Source organism: Serinus canaria, chromosome 5, assembly GCF_022539315.1.
Source record: "Serinus canaria isolate serCan28SL12 chromosome 5, serCan2020, whole genome shotgun sequence".
Lineage (NCBI taxonomy): Eukaryota > Metazoa > Chordata > Aves > Passeriformes > Fringillidae > Serinus > Serinus canaria.
Genome location: NC_066319.1, coordinates 11,185,625 through 11,206,908, shown reverse-complemented (window position 1 = coordinate 11,206,908; position 21,284 = coordinate 11,185,625). Strand labels below are relative to the sequence as shown.

General features: G+C 43.4%; 1 protein-coding gene across 7 annotated transcripts in view; it reads right to left on the bottom strand.

Moving 5' to 3' along the window:
* DENND2B (DENN domain containing 2B) overlaps positions 1 to 19,900 on the bottom strand; it is a 153,181-nt gene extending 133,281 nt beyond the window's left edge. For 3 of the 7 annotated variants that reach the window (XM_030240508.2, XM_018907914.3, XM_009102249.4), the window contains exon 1: positions 19,382 to 19,697. The gene's annotated coding sequence lies outside the window, so the exon portion shown is untranslated. Of the gene's footprint in view, positions 1 to 13,168; positions 13,297 to 19,381; positions 19,698 to 19,882 lie in introns of those variants that run through there. The other 4 variants (XM_050975357.1, XM_018907916.3, XM_050975355.1 and 1 more) reach the window with 3 other exon arrangements.
* Positions 19,901 to 21,284: the final 1,384 nt, after the last annotated feature.

The following is a 21,284-nucleotide window of genomic DNA, read 5'->3' as shown; positions in this document are numbered from 1 at the left end:
GACAAACTGGCCATGAAGTTAGGCTAGAAATATGGAGAAAATTACATTCACCCAAATTCTTCATGAACACAAAAATGTCCCTCTCTTCAGCATACAACTTACCACCTCAGCTTTACCCTGGGACATCAACAGGCAGGAGCCCCAGCCCATCAAGACTCAACCACTTTCTCAGTCTGCTCTTCAGGAAGTGAAATGTTAGACCCTTCCTTGCCCTGGGGTAAACTCATAACTCACTATTTGGCCTCCAGAAAGGAAGCTCTACTGATCCTTACTCATGCTCAGTAGCACTTTAGTCACTGAGCTGTCTCAGAAGAAATTCCTACATAGTAAATAACATGTGCCATTAATTATGTCAGTGCTTGGTCCACATCAGAGCAGCTGTCAGGGCCCCAAGTGCACCAACAACCCTTAAATGTCCTGTCCAGCAAGACCTGGGACTTGAATCCCCAAAGCCACTGCCCAAGGGACCAGAAGCCTGGGATAAGCTCAGGCTGAGCCATGCTGCAGGTTTGACCACCCCCAGCTCTATCCTTGCTGGGCCTGATTTGCTGCATGGATTTAGCTTGGTCCCAGCTCTGGCCTCTGCATCTACACAGTGATCACTGGGCTACCAGTGACATCTGTCACTGTCACCAAGCTGGTCCCAGCTGGGCACCATGGGATTTTGCTGAGGTCAGTGGGAGCAGTGTCCTACCTGTGTTGGGGTCACCCTCAGCTCCTGGCTCATCCTTTCTCATGGTTCAGCCTTTGCTCTCTACTCCCTGAGAGTGCCAGACGCCCCACACTATTTCCATTTGCTGGTCACCCTCTCTGGCTTGACAGACCCTGGAGCATGATTAGGACAAGCAAGGGGAATTTTGGAGGAAGGAGAAATATCAGAACACCTTTTCAGAGGGATTCAACACCTTGGTTTTAACCCATGGAAAATCTGAAGAAGCAGCAGCTAACCTGTATCAGAGCAGGTTTAGGAAACTGGGTCACTGGTTTTCCTGGTGATTAATTCCAGGTTAAGATACTGATCTGGTTCAGACAGAGTTCAAAACATCCCTGCTTATACAATCAGATGCATGAACAGGAAAGGCACCTTTGCAAGCAATCATCTCGCTTCAAACAGAAATAATGCATCACAGAAACACACTATTTCCTGCTCACAAAAGGGCTGATGGATAAATTCAATTATTTACACTTAACAAGGTTCTCAACTATCCAGACTTCCCGAGCTAGCCTGAAGTTAAAATCTTAAAATAAGGTTTTTTTATTCCCAGATCAAAAAAGCTTCTGCCATTTGCATTAAATGCCATGTGGCAGGGAGCATCCTTACAGCCCCACAGCAAAACTGGAACTGCACCAGAGAGTTTTCCTCAGGATATGTAGCAATCCTTGTGAGCACTCTGGCCTCACCTTACTCTCTGTCTGTTGTGAGTGCAGGCTGGAGGCACTGGAAAAAAACTGGAGTCCAGTTTTGGTGCTGTTTTAATTTTGGTCTTGGACAGTCACTCCTCCTCCTTACATATCATCCTTTCAAACAAAACAAATAAACAAACTTTTTCTCTCTTTCCTGCTCATAAGTAGAGACAGAAATCAGGAGAGCTAATTTCCACTAAGAGCAGACACCAAGAACCAGCTGCACTGTATGAACTTCAGAAGTTACTGCAGGTTCTGCAAAGTGGCACAGTGATGTGCAAAACTAATACAGCCAAAAATGAAGTATATGATCAACAGAGAAATTACACAGGCAGGTTTCAAATCTGGGTTTTTTTTCAAACTAGTAACAAATGTATAGGCATCTTCCTAGGTGACATCCTACGCTATATGCTACCAGCAAACCAAGATAGAATTTCTGGAGACAGATTACTTTGTTTTGGGATAGGTACCATTTTAGATACAGCTGTCTAGTTTCTAAATCATCTACCTGCATTGTCTGATTCCACCCACACCCCACCCCTAAACAGTGTTGTCTTTAACCAGCCAAAAGCTCTTGCAGTATCACTGCCTATTCTGGGTATCTTTGTTGGATTTTTTTTTTTTTTTTTTTTTTTTTTTTTTTTTTTTCAGGGAGAATTGGGGGTTTGGCAGGGAGAAATTGTGTTTGGGTTTTTTATTTCCCTGAAGTTAAAAAGGAGGCTTTGCCCTTCAGCCTTTAGTGGTTATTCAGGTACAGATGCCTACAAAAGTCACTCTCATATTCTGAGAACATGTGCAAGGACAGTATGAGATAATAAAGAGCAAAACTGGGCTGGAATGAATGTCCTGGGAGTCCCACAGGTAGTCCAGGTTTCCAGGAGGGAAACCTGGAGGAAGAAGAGAGATCCTGTATGTTCTCCCCCTAAGGACAACTTTAGGGCTCTAACATTGTCTGCATTGCTCTGTTTCAATACTGCAGGCTTGCTCAAAAAACCAAAATTCAGCTTCCCCAAAAGACACTCAGTTCTGCAGGTACTTGTACATAACAGCAACCACATTCATAAAGTTTTAATATAATAAAGAAAATACATAAAACAAAGCTCAGCAATGAGTACAAGCCTTATGGGAACATAGGTCATTTGGAACTGAATCCAGAAGTTTAAATCATTAGGTTTCTGGATGGCAAAATTAGCCTGGCCCCATCATGAGACCTAACCTTCCCACAAGGGTCACAAAACAGGAAAGGCTGGGACTAAGAACAACAATAACGGCAAGAAAATAAACTTTATCTGAAACTAATCAGTTACTAATGATTTGAGGAAGATTATGTCAACTCCCCATGTATGGGTTCTTTATCAGAAAGGGTGAAGCACTGCATGTCAAATAACAGATGTGACTTGCACATTGATCTGCATTTAAGGTACATGTTCCTCAATTACTCACATTCCTCAGAGGGACAATGGGGAAGGATTCCCAGCATCACAGGAATATCTACTGAGGGCTCAGGTTATATACAGTCAGGGTATTCCACTTTCCACAGGATAAAGTGCTTTGATGTGACCTTTCTTAATGAAGATGTGAAGGTCCAACCTCCTTTCGGGTGACTGTAGAGGAGTGGAGCAAGGTGGGGGTGGGTTTCTTCTCCCAGGTCAGAACAGGCAGGATGAGAGAAAACAGCCTCAACTTGCACCAGGGGTAAGTTTGGGTATAAGGAAAAAGTTCTCCACCAAAAGGGTGTCAAGCACTAGAACAGGCTGCCAGGGAAGTGGATGAGTCACCATTCCTGGAGATTTTTTAAAAGCCATGTGGATGTGGCACTTAGGGACACTGTTTAATGGTGGACTTGCCAGTGCTGGGTTAACAGTTGGAGTCACTGATCTTAGAGGCTTTTTGCAACCTTAAGGATTCTATGGTCTATTCAGAGTATTTGATTATATTCAGATATATAGAAACAGCTGTCTGTAAAGCAAGAAAAAATATATAGAATATTCCACAAGATTTTTGTATTGCTTTCTACAGAATTCCAATTTGCTGGCTGGATTTCAAGATCCTAGAATTTGGCTCTTGGTGCTTCTCCTTGCTCAGGTATTGCCATTCCTCCTGATGCCAGCCTGACAACATTTCCAGCCTGACAACATTTCCAGTGTTTTTCATAGGCATTGTCTCAGACCATGCTGCTCAGATCCATTTGTGCTGCAAGGCTGCAGGCAGCTCCAGTTCAGAGAGAGCTTGCTGGAGGCATGAGCTGTACAACAGAAAGCTGTGCTGATTGCTCCTCTATGGAAAAAATTAAAATGCCTCATGTCCATGCACATAGATTTGTTGGAAGCAGTTTGCTTCAAAATTTATGATACAATCAGTTCAGTGTTAATTACCCACCAATTATGAATTGATGCCCAGATCCTTCTAAGAGCTGAATTTCTGCAGCTGGAGAGGCCAACAGACCCACTGTTACCAGGATTTTGATGAGAAATGTCCTGAAGTTTTACAAAAATATGGACACATGAGGAATGCCTCTCTGTACTGTCTGCAGGCATTCTCCTTGCATGAAATGAGGCATAAAGGTTTTCACCAGAGACGCACTTGCCAAGAGTTATAGCAGGTTTTGATCTATCCCCTTCAGCACCCTCAGGCCTCATCCCCAACAGCTGAGACACTAGCTAAAGTCTCAGTGAAACCACTGCCATTGATGACATTTCCTCTGACCAGGGAGGTCAGGGATATATTTTGGCCAAGAACCTTAATGACCCAACAGCACTAAGACAAACCTTTTCCAGCTATTTGTCTGCATTCTTTAGGCATGAGGACATTAAGAAGGGGAAGCACTGAACTGTGTAAAGCTGTGAAGGAAAGAGAGGCATTCCACACTACAAAGCTGTTCCAGTTAGCATCTCATTTATATTCTGGGATATAAACATAACTTCTCTCCCATATGTGATGAAGATTCCCTTACATAATTTTTCAAGACCAATGCTGCATAGAACTACTTATAGCCAGTCACCCCATAACCTCTGAGAATTTTTAGTGGGTGACATCTTTGACCTCTTTTTAGTAAACTACCAATAAATGAATTAAAGCCAACATGTATTTCTCTGCTTCCTGTCCACTTCTTATATCTGCTTTTATTACATCAAAAAGGGATCTTTGATACTGCTTACAGGCATGGCTCGTGCATGTAGAAAGGCAGAAATCTGGCTTCAATCACCAACTGGTGGCTGTAGCCTACATTGGAATATGAATAAAGGTAATAAAGGACAGTCAATGCAAAAAAAAAAAAAAAATCTGAGGAGAACTAAGACTTGTTAGCAAACAGCATAGCATAAACAATAAAGGCAGGTATAGAGAAAAATTAGAAGATGAAGTAGGAGTGTACTGTGCCACCCAGAATCTTGCCAAAGCCAATAGGAGCAAGAGATGTGTTTAAATAGACAAGGCTGTCTCCAAGCTAAAATTCCCAAAAGAAACTAAGAGTTCATTTCTCTCTTATTCATGTATACTTTAGAAACCTCTAGAGACCGCTCTGCAAACTGGAACAATACAACAAAATGTCAAGACAATAAATGGGGCATTGAATCTCTGCCTGCTGCTGGAGGAAGGCCTTTTCTGACTCTAGGACAGTACCTTCTTTTCACTTCCCAACAGCAAAGCACTGCAGGGTAAGCGTTGTCTTCAGAATGACCTCAACAAAGAGTGAGGCAGCACAGCAGTACTTGTCTGGATCAATTACCTTCAACAATTTCTAGTTGAAATCCACCTTGCCACAGGTATATCTCACTATTCTTTTGTCATCTCTTAGATGATGTCATAACAGGTATGTTGTTAGAGACACTGATAAACAGAAGGAATCCATTTTATTTTTCTATAATTCTGAGGAAATTAATTCCAGTTCCATTTCCGCTCCCAAACTCCAAGAAGCTCCAGGCATACTGCAATATATCAGCAGTGAAACACTGGATGCTTTGTTCTCATTTGCAGCATAAGCACTTAACACTACTGGTAGACTTAGCTTCCCTTTTCTTTGACCAGGAGAAATTCACTATTACTACTTATCTACACATTTCACTTTGCTTGGAGTTTTAATTTCTGGAAATAATGGGTTTTATGCAAAAGTGGTAAAGCAAATGCCTTCTTAAACTATGGTGAAGCATCAGAGGTAGCTTTGTGGCCAGAAGACTCAAAGCCCCAGCTCCATCTTTGGCATATTGGGCAATTCAAGTCACGCAAGTAATTTTATTTTCCTCCACTTTGATTTCTTAACCTATAAAATGGAGATACTGGATAAAATTATTCAAGGACATTATAATATCCACAGTGTCATTCCTTGCTTTTATCTCATGTTTGAATGAAGCAAAAAGACTTGATGCTGTACAATCAGCCAGTTGTGCTGATATGTCCAATCTTCCCTAGAATGCAGTTGCAGGGTTTGTTTCTGTTTCAGTTAGGTCTTTAGCCCATTTTGGCTCCTCAGGAAGATCTCCTAGCATCAAATGAATTCCAGAAAATGTTCAGCATATTTTAATCATGTTTCATTGAATCAAAAACCTTTTAATTAGCTCTAGTAATAGCTCCCTTCAGCCTTGCAAAGCACTTTGAAGAATTGCATTGAAATTGCTGTATCAGAGCTAGGTATTATTACCAACATAAATATGAGCTAAAGACTTCAAAATACATATAGGCAACATCTTTATGCCTTCATTGACTTAAACATTGCTTCAAGTCATATTCCTCAAGGAAGAATTTCAAGTCATTAAACAATTAGGAACCTTGCAACACCTTTGAAAAATAAATAGTAAAAACTGAGCACTCACACATATTGCTTCATCTGGAATACAGCTGTTTCTGGAGCAAAACATAATACTCATTCAACAGTGCAAAGCCACAGAAACATAGAGGGCACAAAGGACAAAATGTTGTATCTATTTAGAGCAAGAGGGTAAGTTTGTGGAGGCAGACGTACAGTAAAGCAAAATAAAATAAAAGTATTTAAATAGCACCCTATTCTCAATGCCAAACTGGTCAGAAATAGCTCCCATTTCCAAATTTGGTAATCTTCCAAGGAGAAGTCAAAAGCAACAAATCTTTGTAGGGGTTGGTAAGGGTAGAAGGGAGGGTTTTCCTGGTTTGATTTAGTGGCTAACTTCATCTGTTCTGTTTGTGATTGCTTAACAGCATTGGTAGGCTGGTCTTGTGTTATCTTTAGATGACACTTTAATGTTGCAGGGCAATCATTATTACATTTTGGTGAGCTCAGGGTGCCTTGAACAATTGCTTAGATCCAAGAGATGCAATAACTCCTCAGGCAGACAGGCACAAGTGTTGAGCTCAGCACCTGATCCAGATCTCATTTGAAAACCGTGATGTCCAAGAGGATTGTGCCCTCAGCTCCTTGAGGCACACACCTTCTCTGGTCCACTTGGACCACTGGCACACACCTTCTCTGGTCAGGGGACAGATACCATGAACTGAATCACAGAACCAAGCAGGCTCTTGGGAGGTCTCCTGCCCACAGACTGAGTCTTTCCCAGTCTGTGTAGCCTAGGAGAAACTGTTTAGTCAGAATGTTTTAGAGGACTTTAGAGACAAAAGCCAGTCTCATATCACACACTTTGCTTTGCCAAAGCCACAGTCCTATTCAAAGGCAGATTCCACTCTGCTTCCAAGGCTGCTGGAAAATGTCCTTCTCCAAGCAAGGGTAACACACTATCATACTGGGATATTTTCACCCTTTTACATTAGGTGGAGTAGGAAATACCCTGAGAAGCAGGGTACAGGCTACTTTCCTTCACTGGTCTTTCAAACAGCACTGCAGAAAAGACTGACATTCAGTCTTAGAGTAAGGAAGGGCACGGCAAATTCCAGCCAGGAGCACAATCCTCACTCTGCAGCAAGCCCCCAGGACCAGCTTTCTAAACAAATGGAGCAGAAATCCAGTGTATCAAAGGCATTGATTTCCTCACAACTACAGTCCCAGGTGGCACAAACTGGGCATCACTCAGCCTTACAGAGGGATATAGAATCTGATCTTGTTAAGCATCAGCTAGGGGAAAATAGATACTTGCCCCTGCTTTCAATTCACTTGCTGTTGCACTAAGCACAGTAGAGAAAACAATCAATGGATTAGGTTTCCAAATGGGAAACAAAACCACTGGAAAGGCCTAAGTCCACTTTCACCTTGTTGGAAGTTTTTATGATTACTTCATGATCCTCTTCTAAGAAACACAGTATCATGCTGTTTGCATGCACTCAAATACTTGAGTTACCTCAGCAAAATGCAAGTGTGTTAATGCAGTTGAAGGTTTAGACTTCCATTGCCCTTACTGTGAACAACATCCTTTGCAAAATACAAAAAACAGACATTTTCAGGATTCCTTTTTCTGGCTTTAAAAAAAAAAAAAAAAAAGGAAACCCACATGGGGTTTCAGTCCCAAATATGCAATTGGCATTTGGCCCACTGTAAAGACATGCCCAAACTGCCTGAGGATGGAGCAGCTGTGGGGCCAGGGGTAGGTCACAAACTGCCTAAACCAAGGATACTCCACTGGAGGGACTCCCTTAGGACAGAGACTAGCTCTGAGGAAAACAAGCAGCCAGTACACTAAATCATCTCCATTCACTCTCATACAAGTTGAAAGCACTTTATGTCCCTTTAATGTTGCTTCTTCCTCCATCTGAGCCAGAAATTGCCAGCCAGCCTGGCCTTCTGATGAAACTATCTCCCACCATCAGTTCACAAGGTAAAAAGAGGTTTCCAGAGCAGCAACAAATCTAGTATGATACTGAAAGAAACTTTTGGTAAATAAAATAAAGCACTGTCATGAAAGATCAGCTAACCCAGCTTGTGATCCAAGCTCTGGAAATGGCTACAGGAATGTAGAAAAAGACCAGAAAAAATACTGAAGGAGGAAAAGAGAGCAGTTCACTTCACCAGCCTGCATCCCATCCACAAGAGAAGGTACAGGAGAAAAACTGTGGTTGTGGTACCAAACATCTGCAAAAAGATACAGTGAAACAAAAGCACAGCTAAGGATGTAAACAAATCTCCTGTTACCTGCTTATTCTCCCCCTTTTGTATTTTATGTAACTTAAAAATATTTGACCCAAATGCAATCCATTTACACAAAAGTGAAATTTGAAAAAGTTGCAGCAAGGTTTGCTTCAGGGGACTCAATTCAAACAGGCAGCAAACATAAAAAGCTAGTAGAGCTCCTACAGAATCCAGAGGACTGAGAAAGAAATAAGGTTATTTGAAAAGTTTTTTCAAAGAAAGTGATATCCAAAACCCAATTTAACCCGAACCTGAAAACTTTAGAGCTCAGTAAATGTGCAAGAGAGACCTATACAACATTTCCTATTAGGTGCCTGCCAAACAGATTTGTTACACATTTAATAAAGCAATAAAATAAGGTATTTATGTAGCATGTTTAACTGTAAGCATATTGGTAGCATTTTGCTTAAATGAAAGGGTAACCTGATAGATGCTACAGTTCCTGGACAATGGGAAATATGAGGAGAAAAAGAAAAGTCAGAAATCCTGCTGCATCACAGAAAACTAGCATCTTGCACAGCACTGCTTTAACAGGTCTATAAAACCTGGATGCTTTGAGCCTCTCCCAAGAGTGCCTGCTGGCAGACGGTGAGTCCTCACGTGCCTCAGAGGGTCCAGCTACTCAGAGGGAGTAGTCTTGAACACCCTTTGCTGGGTCACACATCATTGCTATTCCTCCCTTCAGGGCTTCACCCCATACTTGGCAAGGGAGCAGGGCTGCAGCTCCTTCCAACATCAACACCTTCTCTTTGCTCACCAGAGGTGTCGGCGCAGAACAAACACGAGTTTCAGCCTTCCCAGCTTCAGAGCTCCCCGTGCCACATGCACTGCTCAGGCTCACTGAAACTCTACAGGAACATTGCCACCACCCTTCAAAGGCAATTTCAGCCCATCACAACCTTTCCAGGTTCCCAAAGAAATGCAGCAAACTGCAAAGGTACATGTCATAAAAAACAGCTAAATACAAACATCTGGTGGCTTTTGCTTCTTTAATGTGCAGAACTCAGGAATACATGGGGAGAAATCAGTTATTATTATTAAATTGTGCCTTACTGTTGAACACACAGGGAAACAGGTTCCAGGTAATGGAATGACTTAGAGGACTTCTGAATGAGTGAGCAAAAAAGCAGCAACTGGACAAGAGATTTGCTATGTAGGAATTCTTTACCATATTTCTTTCTTTCCACAGACATTGTACTTAGTTGTTATGAAAAATAAATTATTCCCTTTTGGAAATAGATCAACATGTTCTTCCTCATGGGTGATTATTCCCAGAGTGGTTAAAAATCAAAAGAAGAAAATTACAGAAATACCAACATTACAGAGCAAACCTGTAAACCTTTCTTCTTCCAAGTGTGGGAACAGAAGAAAATATTTTTAGGCCAGATTGTTTTAAGAAAGAGGTATTTCTCTGTTTCAACAGAGATATATACTGACACATAGAAGTATCTTTAATACAAGGAAAACACTGAAACAATAACTTGCTGCCTTTGCTTGTACATTCCTAATGTGAAGGTCCCAAATTCCCTCTAAGAGGAACATGTGGATGTTTTATTGTTAAACAATTAGGCCAAAGCCACACTGAGGATTTTTGTACTTGGTTCAAACTGACTTTAATGGAAAATGAGCCTCTAATTATCATAAGTGACTTAGAAAATCTCAGCAGGGTTGTATAAAAAGCCAGAGCATTTTTTGTTCTATTTGAATCTAACCTAGTAAGGCTTTATAGAGAGCTGAGGACTTACTAATAAAGATCAGAAACTGTGAAGGTAGAAGGGGTCTTTATTCCTCCATTCCCTGGTCAAAATGAAGTTTAGCAATAAATGAAACATCTGCTGTGATAACTTGTGTGTCAAAGCAAATCTCTATTTCCATCCCTTAAAAATGGCTAATTTAATCCACATACAGAAAGCACTGTTTGAAATATTTGTGAAAAGAAATGAGTAAATTAATATATTTTGAATAACCATGACAAATATACTCTACATAAGATGTAAACCTGAGCTGCACACTGATGTACCAGGAGTCATCTTTGCCTAATGGCACAGGTTTATAATGAGGGGGAGCATGGGGATAGCAGACACAAAATAACTGCCTCCTTGTAACCAGAAATAATGGTTATAACTAAGACTCAAAAATCAGACATAGGTAGAGAAAGAAGAACTCATCCTTTTCAAGAAAACAAAAATGTATTAACACCATATCTCTATATATGGTCCATTATAAATATTTGAGATTGCACAGAAAAGAAATGGTATTAAAAGCCTACATTTTCCTGATAGCCTTACCACCTGATCATACACCTCTTGAAGAAAAGTAATTCCACTTAGAGTCACATTTTATGTTGTGGGGGCAGGTGGAAGCACTGAAGGGCAGCATCAATATTGTCATCTCAAAAGCACTACTCTGGGTACTTGTACTTCAATACAAAAGAAAATGTTTTACCTCACAATATATTTCTGATTTTCCTAAGACTTACACTGAAAATTAAAAAAAAAGAAAAGGGTTTATCTGCTCCCAGAATTATCTTCTTGTCATCTGCACTGATGTTTCCCTCATCTACCAAAGTCAGATGCATTCTTTTATTCAGTTGTTCCCATTTTGTTCAGAGCTTTTGAAATTCCAAATGAAAGATGCTACTCTGTTGCTATAGCCCATCTTTCTGCTACTATCTGAATTCAGCTCCTGCTTTTTATTGTCATTTGCACTCCTAAAAAACCACCAATCTGAGTTTGATTCAGAGGCCCTCATCAATCAGGTTATTTAAATCCACATGATAAAACCTAGAGATGAAATTAATCTTTCCATTAGACCCAGTATAGGAATACTCCATTCAGTTTGAAGAAGGTATGAAGGCAAGTCTTCATTGTGTATTGAAAACAAATTTTATATATAGATTATATATATATATATATATATATATATATATATATATATAAATCTCATTTATGTCACTGAACCCTGGGTCAAAACATCTCTCACTGACTATCCAATACTTAGGGTTAAGTCTCCACAAAAAAAGTTAGCATGTACTTGCCCCTTACTCTTTGCCTAACTAGGAGGTGAAAGTTAATTTTAAAAAAAAGTAGATTCAAAAACAATTTGAAAAGTTGCAGCCAGAACTACAGTGCCAGGTGAGGAAGAGGTGAGCAGACACTGCTGGGATAGTTCATGTGGCCCAAAGCAGCTGCTCTGTGTGGTCTCCACCCCAGCTGACCTTCCCACTACATGTTTGTCTGGGCTGGACAGGCAGATGGGCTTGCCAGCCTGTCCTGCTGCAAAGCACATGGGAAAGGGAAAAGGAAGTTTTTAGTCCAAGACAAAGCACTTGGCTATGCAGGGCTGGATTCCTGCTGTTTTAGCCATTATCCATAGGCTCATGGATCTACATTACACATTCGAATTTCTCACATGAGTATGCCACTTACCTTAATTATCCTGCTTCCAGAGCACACCTCCAAGCCCAGTGGCTCAGCTGCACTTCTACAGAGCAAAACATTCTACTGTCTCTGCAGATTTAAGAGTAGGCCAGATTCTTTCCTTATCACATCAGTCTACCCACAGTAGTTCTGGGTCAACACTAATATGCCAAAAATAAGTCAGATTAATCTCATGCTCTCTGTACATAAAAATGCTCTCTATTACAAAAAATGATAATGGATTGAATGTGAACCATTAACCGTCAAAAGAGAAGCTGCCTTCACTCAGAGCAGCAAGAAACTTCTCCCATCTTTTTCATAGACTGTGCTTTTAAGCTAGGCATTATCTCCTGTCATTTTTCCGTTGCCAGAAATATCACAATATACAATGATCTACACAACTGAAAAGATAAGACACACATGTCCCCTCAGCCATATATCCCAGAGTGTTCCCCCTCTCCAGATGCAATCTCTTGGAGATGAATAGGCAGACAGTGCATTTGTCTCAACTTTACCTTCCACTGTTATTTTCTCTGGAGCATGTGCCTGTCACTGCAAACTCCATGGTTCTCTCACTGCTTGGCTTGGGAGACAGAGCCTTAGCTGAACCTTCCCTGCTGGTTTCGCCAGCTCACAGATAACTGTCTCACAGGGAGACAACTCAATGGCAAACAATGACAAAATTAAAGCTGAAATCACAATTAAATCTTATGGGATACTCTTTAACAGCACAAAGCAGTCTGATACCTCTCTTGGCATTTCACTAAATACAAATGTCAATATCAGAACAGACAAACAAAGCAATATGTCACCAGCAGCTCAGGTAGCTGCTATCATGGATTGTCTGTAGCAGACAAGAAGCCTCAATGCTCTCAAGTGGATGAAGAATTTGTCACCATTTATCCCCTTTCTAGGGCTCAACAAATCCCAAGCCACAGTGGAAGTGCCATCAACAAAATATAAGCCTCACATCCATCTACAGCTTGGAAACAGCAGCGCAAGTAGAGATTATGGCACACACAGAGTTCATTACAGCTCAGCTGCTGGGCTTGGAGTGTTTTCAGAGGGAAGCTAAGGGCTAAAAGGAGAAAAAAGAAAAGCAGAACACTAAGGAAAAGACAACCTTCCCCAAAGCACAAATATTTAGATGAAGCCTTACTTACCAGTAAAATGGCAAGAGTCTGCAAGCCCTTACCTCTCCTGAATGGATTTTTTTCTAGAGAGTTACCTACGAGCATTATCCAAGTTATGCAGCCACAGGAAAAGCAGAGCAGGCAAAAGAAGATTATCCCCAGCTCACCTTGGCACTAGATGAGAAGGTAGCTCTGCCACCTGGCAACATCCCCCTTTGCTTCCCAGGCCCGAGGACACCTCTGGAGAAAAAGAGCAGCACCTCTGCCAGATGCTCTGCAACTACAGCAGCTAGAGTAGTGCTGCTTCAGAGGCTAATAAACACTGGGCCAATCAGCAGGAAACACCTCTGCACCAATCCTTAGCACTGGGAAGGGAAGAGCTGAAGCACAGCACCTGTGAAAGCAGGGAGGGAGGCTTGCAAGATACCCTGAGGCTGAGTAATAACAAAACCCAGGCAATCAGGATTGTGCCATTAAAACTTGCAAGTATGCCCGAGTGTCCCAAGGGCTTTCAAACAAGACAGGTGACAAGAAGGAGACAGCATGAGCTCCCTGTGCATGTCCTTGTTTTTCCTTATACTACAATTAAATTATTCCAGATATTTACTCATTTCCACAGGAGAAATGGTGATGGATACATACATAAAACTACAACAGAAATATGCACACCAACCTAAAGCTGCATGAATTGTATTGATGAGAACTGAATGCTGTGTTAATGGTTTTGGAGATTGTTAAGTAATCTTCACAAAGAGCCTTCAGGGAGGTGCAGATGATTTTATGCCTCTTCCTTATGATCCCTTTTTTCCTTTCCTATCCTGATCTCAGTTTTCTTTCAAGTCAGCAATTTCTTATGCGGTTTGAGTGAGCACAGGTGATGTCCTGCTCAAAGATTAAGTTAACAATATAGTAGGAATATAGCAGTAAAAATGCAAGCTATGGTATGGAATTGCAACCTGATTTGGCACTTTACTCATTTGCCATATCTTCAAAACAATATTCCTGGCTCGTAAAGCTTATTTGAACAACACTGGATAACAGGATTTTGTAATCCTGGAGCCAGGATTAAGATATGAGGCAAACTGGAAATTTCAACCATTACAGCCCTAGTAGCCCAAATAAGAAGCACTTTCACACACAGTGAGTCAATCAATACATCCCATTTCTTTGTGCCCACATAAAAAGAAACATGACTTTAGGCCCTTTCCCGTGACTTCAAGTGATAGGAGTTTTCATCAGGACAAAGGATCAAAATCATTACAATTCCTCATTAATTTCACCCCATATTGCAAAAACTATTTGTACTCCCTCAAGTTGAAAGGAAAAATGCCAAGAGACAGATTCATCTCCTAATTTGAAGGACTTCCCAGAAAAATGAGCAGAGTCAGTGTCTGAAACATCTGCTTCTAGCTGAAGAAGGGTTGCAAGATCTTCCAGGCCAGCCCTCCCAAAATTTTTGGTCTCTGCCCCAGTACTTGGAACAGCAGGCTGAGCAGAGTGCTCTGCACAGTGCTAGTCAGTTAGCATCTGTCCCCTGTGATTGTGACTAGGTGTCCCATGAAGACTACTAATCTTTTTCCTAAGGGGAAAAAATGCAAACCAGTAATTCAGTGTCACAACCTCATCAAAATGATAAAATGAATTATGGCTTTAAAACTTTATCCAGTGACTGTTTTTAATAATGTGGGAGTTAGAGAATAATGTTAAAAGTTTCAACTCAAAGACTTGGTTTCCTGTGCTGGCACCAGTCCTAACACTAAATGTTAACACATTAAGCATTCTTACATCTTCATTTTAAAGAGCAATTAGGAAACAGATATACTCACACTGGAACAACATCCCGTTCCTGTGTGTGTGAACACACACAGGGTGCACTTCCGACAGAAACCCACTGTGCTTTCCCTGAGTCCTTAAGGACTTCTCCACTTGCACAAGTTCACTGAATTCCCAACTACACTGCAGCAGCTGACAGCTTCTCAGCCTACAGACACAGCTCCACCAAACATGTCTTCAAAGAAGGGGTGAAGGCGGCATTAAAAGTGAACACCTACTCCTGTCCTGTGTTCCTCAACCTACCAAGCACATCTCCAAGGTCAGAAGCTCACATCAGAACGTAGCAAAAGCACTGGCTGTAGGAATTAGACCATTCATTTCCCCAAACAGCTTGAACTATCTGAGAATACACTCCAAGTTACATTACTTTAAACATGTTCACTGTGGATTAAGCTAAGGCAGGCCAGACTCAGCTGGCTGAGAACAAGCTCCAGACCTCAACTGATGAGTAAGAATCTTACTGTAACTCACTGCAGTCACCTCTAGCCCAAAATAGTCTCCAGTTCTCTGCAACTAAACTATCCTAACTGCAAACTCTGATTATCAGCAACAGCCCCAAATAGGAATACACAATCCCCACACAAGAGGGTGGGTTGGCCATGAAGTGTTAATGTAGCAGCTGATGCCTAGACCTATAGTTTGTAGTAGTGTTGACTTCAGAAAGTTCAACTGCTAATGGAGAACATATCTTTTAGGCTCAGTCCTCAGTGAATAAAAAGTTTCTAGTAAAATCTGACAGCTGCTCAAAGCCTACAAGAATTAAAAGAGGATTTAAATCTGAAACTCCATAAGCAACATCCCCATTGCTCAAATAAGTTTTAAAATCTTCTGCACAATGAAACAACAAGAACCACAAAAAAGGTAGCTACAGAGAGAGAGGAATCTCCACCATGGCCCCTCTCTATCAGGGCAGAGCTCTAGAGCAGCACAGGAGACAAGGATTTTTGGAATCCGGGCAGGATTTATGGCATTTGCACAGGACCTCATAAGTGGGCAGGACTTCTCCTCCATGACACTTAACTTGACACATCTCATCAGCATGAGGCATTTCTACATGAAAAAAACAACAAACAGAAAAGATTTTGCAGTCGAATAAGGGATAAAAATGATGAGTACTAACTCTCAGCTGATGGATGTACACCCAAAAAACATCCAAAACTCTTCCCAAAAGGGGGAATTTCAGGTCTTGTAGGGTGTGACTATCCAAGGCTTGGCAAAGCCACTTATAACCTCACCAAAGTTCAATTTGACTAAGAATGTTTACAAGCACAAAAACTAGGCCAAATTGAGAATGTAAATATTTGGATTCAGTTCCCCAAACTTGTCTCTGTCTGCACTGCCAACTAAATCCCAACTGCAGACCAAAAAATCTGAAAAGCAACAGTTGCACTTTACAGCACACAGACAAAACTAACACACATGGCACTCAGCAACAGGGGGAAAAAAAGAAAAAGAAGGAAAAACCCCCAATTCATAATCTAAACTAAACTTATTCTAAACAAGAGAGCAATGAAGTTTGGACCAAAAATCAACTCTGCTATCATTTCATACATTTTGAAAGTCTGATCAGTCCAGATGTTGGTCCTCTGCCCTGCAGGAGCCTGGGTTACATTAAACGTTACTCAAGACCTCATAGGCAACATGATGTTTGTAGCACATAGTGGTAACTTTGACCTAAACCACAATCTCTTAAGCCATCCAAATCAAGGACTTCCATTTCTCAGGCAGATGAACTGAGGAAAGACATCTCTGAAATCACAGTAATTTATTTGACAACCTCAGTCCCATATTCAGAAGTGATTTAGGAGCCCAGATCACCTGGATCTCTGGAGTTCTCAACACACATTATCTTTTCTTCCCTAGTTTTACCCCTGTTCTTTCAGTATAGATAAGAATGGCAACCATGGATTCCTGCAAGGGAACTTTGACCTCCCACAAACACAGATCCCGAGGGATACACCGTATTCTCAGCTGCCAGTTCCCAGCCCCTCTTCAAAAGTGTCAAATGCCTTTCAGTCCTACATCTCCATTGCACATACTTGATGGAGGAAATCAGAGAGTTGAAGGTGTCATTAAGACCAGCATTTTTGTTGTTGTTGTATGACAAGAATTTGGGCATCCTTACTTCCACTACAGTAGACTAACAAAAAAACCCATCCTTTCCTTCTTCAGTTAAACAGGAAAAGCATGAATCTGGTTCTTTTGCTTTACTCAGCTGTGGGAACCTTGGGTTTACTTTCCAATTAAAAGCAGGCTCTTCAGTGTACTTCACAGTGACCTCTTCACAATGGGCTTGTATCATTTCTTTAAATGCCCCTACACTAAAAATAGTCCTGCTTCCTAAACATGAGTATGTGGCAGATCCAGGCATTCTGAGATTCTGCATACCACTTTAATTTTTTTTAAACTGGCAACATTTATTTAACCAGCAATTTAAAAAAAGGAGGCCCAGCCGCCCCAGTGATTCTTCCCAGAGGGTCTTAGATGTTTATGAAACACAATGAAAACAATAAAGTGGACAAAATCATGCTATTCCATCAAGTCCTTGGCAAGACTTCCCAACCAAGAATAAATTGGCATGGTATGTTACAGTCAACAGATTACACAATGGTTTACAGGGTCACCAATAATAAGGGGTCACACACTCCTTAAAGAGATACACTGTACATGAAGGCATTTGCTTACAGGGAAAGAGCAATGCTTGATCCTGAGCTTCTTGGAACACATCCTGGCAGCCACAGCACAAATATGCTGCAGGGGTAGGAGAGGACAGAAGGCACCTCTCCCCCTGTGCCAGGAAGGGCAGTGACTATGCCACACAAGCTGGCTGGGGGAGTTTAGCACCCTGAAGGGAGCAGCAGAAAGCCAGGCCAGGCAGGGCTCTCTTATTTCTGCACACAAGAGGAGAACACACACTACATCCTTCTAGGAGCAGGACAGCCTCCATGCCCCAGTGAAGCCCAGCACCACCATCCCTGTCAACCTTTCTCAAAAGCCCCTTTCCTCACTCCATACTCATGAGGAAACTGGTTCCACCCCAGAAGCAAGATATCAGTTCCATGTCAGTCCTGTCACCCTTAACAGCGGACAGACTGAAGCTAATTTTAAAAGGTGCTTGACTGTACTCCTGGATAACTCAATAAAGTCATCACCATTGCTATAAATATGTTGCATTTTATTTTAAATAACTAATCTTAAAGAAAGAGGTAAATAAATGGTCAAACCCATAAATCTTACTCTTACATGTCAACCTGGGACAGATTTCCACTATGTCACCTGCATAACCTTTCCCACCACAATGAAAGTTAAATTTTGGTGCTTTGAAAACATAAATGATTTCCTCAAACCTCACTTTAAATGCATGATAATCCTACCTTTGCCCTGTTAACTTATCCTTCCACTATATGGAAATTTTCATCCACCAATGTAAATTAGTCATGTATTAACAAAACATCCTTAAGTCTTAAAGGCAAATCAGCCTCACTTCATCCTATCATCAAAAACCGGACTACAACTAGCAGTTTCGTCCTTCATCTTCCATGGGTTTTGATCGCTCCAATTTTATTGGATTATTTAATGTATGCCTGAAGTTAAGTCTAATCAGCATAAAAATGAAAGAAAACCTACTCCCCAAGTCAGCACAGAGTGTAGAAAATGCTACTACTGACATATTCCATGCAGTTATACTATGCACCCAGCTTCATTCAGCTTGACTACTAAATTCGAAGTACATTTGAGTGATAAAACTGGAGTAAACACAAGAAGGCTCTCTCATATGTAACCGCTACTCTTTGATTGCAGTGACCTTAGTAACGCAAACGTTTGGTACCAAGCCAAGATCAGGACATCTGATTTTCCCACCAAATGAACTGCGGCACAACTCCCTTAGCTCTTCAGCCAAATCTGTCCTGGGATCCTAAAGTCTTCCGCCGGAGTCCAGGTGGCTCCTCTACACTTTTCAGCATGCACACAACCACCGCAGCCGGCCGGACCGACGATGCGAGTGGGCATTGGGAGAGAAGTGCAGCAGCTCCTGTCTCCCCAGCTCAGAGCCCCACGCTCGGCGCGCTGGCTCCCCAGCCGGACCGGAGCTACCCCTCTCCGGCCGAAGCGGTCCCGCGGGCTCCGTCCCGCGGTGCCTCTGCCCTCGCCACCCCCGCAAGCACCAGTGTCCCGCGAGGCACGGCAGTGGCACCAGCGCGGGAGCAGCGAGTACCCGCTCCGCCCGTATTCAAGGACCCCCACCCATCTGCGCTCCCCCTGGGCAGGGCAGGGCAGGGTCCCGCAGGGATGGCAGAGCGGGCCCGCACCGGCACGGCCTCCGGCGGCTCCGCTGCTGCGGGAGCTCCGCGCTCCGGAGAGCCGCAGCTCCCGGCGAGCCCCCGCCGCCGCCGCGCATCCCCGGCCCGCCCCGCTCGCGGGAAGCTCTCGGCGCGCAGGGACGGCCACCCGGAGCACAAGCAATCGTTTTTCCCCCCCAGTCCCGCTCCCCTGCCCGGGTCCCCGGAGGCGATCACCGCCCGGCAGCGCGCCTCCCCGGCCCTTACCGAGGTGCGCGGGGATGCGCTCCCTCCGCCGGCCGCCTGCAGCCCCCGTCCCGCAGCCCGGGAGATTGTAGCTTTTTTGGAGAAGCTGGGAAGAGGGAAAGAAAGGGGGGAGGGAAGGGGGTGGGAAGGGACTGAGATCGAGGGAGAGAAAAGTATGCAAAGGCAGGAAGTGGAGACGGCCACGACCAGTGCGGGAGATTAATGGGAACCAGTCACCCGGCAGCCAACAAAGAAACCTGCTCCCCCAGCGCAGCGCAGCGCAGCGCAGCCCGGCCCGGGCTGCAGCCCCGGGCTGCCGAGCCACCTCTCCCGCCGGCAGCGCTCGCCCCTGCCCCGGCCCCGCGGAGGGGTGGGCACCGCCTCCCCCAGCCCCAAACCCGGGTCCCTGACAGGCGGGAGGGAGAGGAGCAGCCAGGCAGGGCCGGCTGCTCCGCGGGGAGATGCGATGGGCAGAGGAGGAGGAGAGGACTGAGCCCCCCGACTGACAGCCTTCCTCCTCACCCTAGCCCGGAGGGGCGATACCGCTCGGTTTTTATTTAAAACACCCCGAGAGCTGGGCTCCTCTCGGGGCAGAGCCGCTTGCGGGGCAGAGCGGAAGGAAGGAGGAGTGCGGGAGGCGCGCTTCCTGCGCCAGGCGCGGGGCGGATGGCCCCCAGCGGGGAGCTGCGAGCCAGGGAGCTCCCGGGCCTTTCTGGGCACCAACAGCACCTGTGGAGGCCGAGGGAGGAGCGGGTTGCCTCTGAACTCCGTGCCGGGTACCCGGGTTCCGATGCAGCCCCCCGGAGCAGCTCCTGGCAGCAATGTGCAATGCTCAGCTCCCGGGGCAGCGCAGCCCAAGGTGTCCCGCTCGCTGGCACGGCCCAGCCAGGGCATCGCGCGTACCTGGAGGGCAGAAAGTCCCTTCACGGCACATTGTCTGTGCGGGCCACCTCCCTGGCACACGTGTCCACGGCTTCTGATGGTTTGGCAGATGAGAAACCCACCCAAAACGTTTGATATAAAACAATATAGAAGAGGCAAGATGCTAGCTCTTAGCAGCTGAGACTGCTCCTTGATCTTGAAGTGTTATGTAGGCATTGATGAGACAAGTCACTTCACAATAGGTTAACCAAATGATTCTAGGTACAGAAGAAAAATGAAGAGCAGCATGTATTCTGCAATTTGAAACATAAACTCCAGCACTACAAATTTCTGGAACTTTTAAGCACTTGCTGACTTTCTTTCCTTTGACTGAAATGGAAGCAAAATAGCATCAGGCAAATGCTATACTCAAGGATACTTCCCTGAGCCCAGAGCCAAGTGCTCAGATAAACTATTCCTGCCTTTTGCCACCTCACCAGCAAAATGAAATACATTGTCTTCGCATATTCTGATCCATCAACCCACACAACAAGGAATCTGGTGGAAATGCCCAGCATTTCACAAACCTCCATTATATTTCAAAAGAATGAATGTACAGGAAATAAGGGTAACTCTCATCTGGATTCTGATGTGAATGTGTGTTTCAAAGCAAAAGCTATTTCAGCTGTCAGCCTTCTTGGGACAGATGTATTTACTCAGCTGCAAAGGAGTTCTGTGTCACCAAACATCAAAAAATGGTGGGAGTTTAAATTTCAACACAACAGGAATAATTTACCTCCTGAACAACAAGCTACTGCTACAAGTACCTGGCAGGAATAAGAAATGAACGCAATTTTCTCTCAGTGTTATGAAAACGACACAGGAGGGCCTTTCCAAGTCTATTTCACAAGAGCAGCAACATAGCAAACCCACTCACCTCTCCAGGAGACCATTGCTAACAAGGCATGATGCAAAGACGTTCAACTTAAATTAAGCAGGAAGCAGTCAGTTCTGGCTGCTTCTCCACCACATCAAACACACTAACATTGCCTTTATCAAATAT